Source organism: Sus scrofa, chromosome 15 (assembly GCF_000003025.6).
Source record: "Sus scrofa isolate TJ Tabasco breed Duroc chromosome 15, Sscrofa11.1, whole genome shotgun sequence".
Lineage (NCBI taxonomy): Eukaryota > Metazoa > Chordata > Mammalia > Artiodactyla > Suidae > Sus > Sus scrofa.
In genome coordinates this window covers 126,102,247-126,105,387 of record NC_010457.5, presented here as the reverse complement: position 1 = coordinate 126,105,387, position 3,141 = coordinate 126,102,247, and the positions used below count along the sequence as shown (strand labels likewise).

Below are 3,141 nucleotides of genomic sequence, written 5' to 3'. Positions count from 1 at the left end.
CAGTCACCTTTCTCAATTTTCCTTAACTCAGCACTGAACAACTGAGTCATGAAAGACACTTCAGATGGACCCTAAACATGTTTGAAGAAGTTGAAAAGCAGGAGGCTAAAGCTTGTTTTTGATTGCCTTATATCCAACTTTAAAAAAATCATAATTAACATGTTGCCAGCCAAGCGACTGACTCATCAGCCTAAAACATCTACAGGAAGACATATTAGTAGAGTAATTTCTTGTTTAAAAAGTTTTATTTACATATAGTTGATTTCCAATGTTGTGATAATGTCTGCTGTCCAACATAATGGAGTCATTTCTATAGAGATATGTCACAGACACAAAGGTAATTAAGTGGCCACAGGGATGCCTCTGCAGCTTTGGGGGCTGGTGTGTGACCACTGTGTGTCCACAAAGGGTTTCCAGCTGGCCTCTCCATCAATCTTTCTTCAGCCCCTCCCACCAAACAGCAAAGGGACATATTGGGAAATATTTGCCTGGTTTGGGACCAGAGGGACTTCCCTTGATTCTTGCAGTTTTCTCACGTGAGAAAATTCCTCCCATTTTTGAAGAAGGTCGTCAGTATACATCAGAGAACCAGGCTTCAATGACTTTGCACGTTGCTGTGCTAAATGAGCAAGCTGTAAGAGGGCCCTGCAGACACCACAAAAATGCCCCCGTAGTGCAAAAGCATAAAAACATACCTGCCGGAGTTCCCATCGTGGCTCAGTAGTTAATGAATCTGACTGGGAACCAAGAGGATGCGGGTTCAATCCCTGGCCTCGCTCAGTGGGTTAAGGATCCAGGCATTGCAGTGAGCTGTGGTGTAGGTTGAAGATGCTGCTCGGATCTGGTGTTGCTGTGGCTGTGATGTAGGCTGGCAGCTACTGCTCTGATTCGACCCCTAGCCTGGGAACCTCCATATGCCCAGGGTGCAGCCTAAGAAAAGGAAAAAATTAAAAAAATATAAAATAAAATAAAATAAACAAACAAAAAAATATAACTGCCTTACGAGATGTAACACATGACTCCTAAGGAGGGAAAAGCAAGTTGGCAACAGGCCCAGGTGAATACATACCTAGTGAGCAAATCACCTCCTTATGTGATTACTTAGTGGCTTTTACTGCACTGATGGGGGGCCAGAGCTTGCTTTTAGTCACACCCATGAAGTCTGGGTGAGACTCCGTAATGTAGAGCAAACTTTGACTTTGGGAATATTTGCAATTTGCCTACGAAAAAGAGGTATTCCAGAGAAGCGACTCAAGACCCCTCCATAAGGAATTTGTTGTTGTTGTTGTGAGCCTAATTGAGGAACGAGGTGAAAACAGGGCTGGGTCCTGGGAACCCTTTACTAAGTCTGCAAAGTGCCCCCCCATCACCTCTCGAATTTCATATGTTGGACACCATTCAGTTCCACCGCACACTGGCACACCTTGGTCCTATATTGTGCTGAGATAAAGATAATCCGTTTCTGTGCCTCCGTTAGGGTTTATAAGGAAGTCTGCAGAGCTGGATGAAAATGGAAATGTCCAATGAGAAATAAACATCTTGGTGGCTGTCGCTTGTGGCTGTGACCAGGGCTCTTCCCCAAGTGGAGTGAGGAGGAGGGTGCCCGGGAATAGGCAACGGTGAGAGATATTTTTATTTTTATTATTTTTTCACACCGTGGTATATGGATGTTTCCAGGCTCGGGGGTCGAATTGGAGCTGCAGCTGCCAGCCTACACCACAGCCACAGCAATGTGGGAGCTGAGCCACATCTGTGACCTACGCCACAGTTTGTGGCAACACCAAATCCTTAACCCACGGAGTGAGGCCAGGGATCGAACCGACATCCTCATGGATCCTAGTTGGATTCTTAACCTGCTGAACCACAACGGGAACTCCAGAGAGACATTTTTTAGTTTATTAAGAAAGAGGTGCCAGAACTTCAGATATTTTTACACAAAGACAAAGGCTTTGTTTCTTTTGGTCAAGAGCTCTGTAGTTTCTGCTTAGTTGTATTCCTGGTTATCACAGTCACCCAGAGATCCAGTGAGGCCAACATCCAGAGAATGAGTGAGTGACTCTTAAGAACGTGGAGTGCCTTGCTGTACAGTGGGAAAATTTTTAAAAATTATTAAAAAAAAAAAAAAAAGAACTGGGAGTGACTGGGGCTGCAGTTCTGTCCCAAGAGAGAGACTGAAGGAGGAAGGCAGGGTTGTTTCCCCCCACCCTCTATCTACCCCCTCCCCTCCATTGGTGATTTTATGTTGCAGACAAGGGGTAGGTGAGGGAGAAAGAGGGAGTGAGTTTGCTGGGACGGAAGCTGGACTCAGCCCCAATTCTCCCTCTCAGTTGCCAGGGCCACGGCTGCAGGATCTTCTGTTTAATGCGACAAGGGCTGAATCGTGTTCCCTGATGCTCCGTGGATGCGTTGCCAGGAGGAGATATGAAGCAGGCTGAGTATCTTAGATGTGGTGCCTTAGCCAACATGCGCTCAGAACCAGAGCCCCTTGGCTTGGGGCCTGGAATTAAGGTGAGGCTCTGGAGACAGAGAAAGTGACGCAAGGTGTGTGTATGTGTCTGTCTGTCTGCCTGCCAAGGGGATGCACAGGTCTTTAGTAAGATAGAAATCATCTCTCAAACATAATAACCACTCAATATGTCCCAGACATTGTTACTAAAACTTTTTTGGTGTATAATTCAAGTCCTAAGATTTTTACATATATTAATGCATTTAATCCTTACAATAGCCCTCCAAGGAAGGTAAATAGTATTATCCTCATTTAAAGGATGAGGAAATTGAGACAAGCAGAATGTGAGTAACTTGTGCATCTGGTCCAGAGAGCCCAGGCTGTCTGACCTTGAACTCCTGATGCTTCATTATCTCACTATATGTGACTACAAGGCAGAATAACACCCCCCCCCCAATATATCCAGTTCCTGATTGCTGCACTCTGGGAATGTTTTTTGATGTGATAAAAGAGACTTTGCAGATGTGATTAAGTTAAGAATCTTGCAATGGGAGATGATTCTGGATTATTCTGTGGGCTCTGAATGTAACCACAATTTTTTTTTTGTCTTTTTAGGGCCACACCTGCAGCAGATGAACATTCCCAGGCTAGGGGTCAAATCAGAGCTGTAGTCGCTGGCCTACACCACAGCCACA

At 45.1% G+C, this 3,141-nt stretch overlaps 1 long non-coding RNA gene across 1 annotated transcript; it reads left to right on the top strand.

Annotated features, from left to right (window-relative positions):
- Window positions 956–2,509, top strand: LOC106507223. The gene is made up of 2 exons (XR_002339186.1): window positions 956–1,619; window positions 2,328–2,509. It is a non-coding gene; the product is annotated as an uncharacterized LOC106507223 (long non-coding RNA).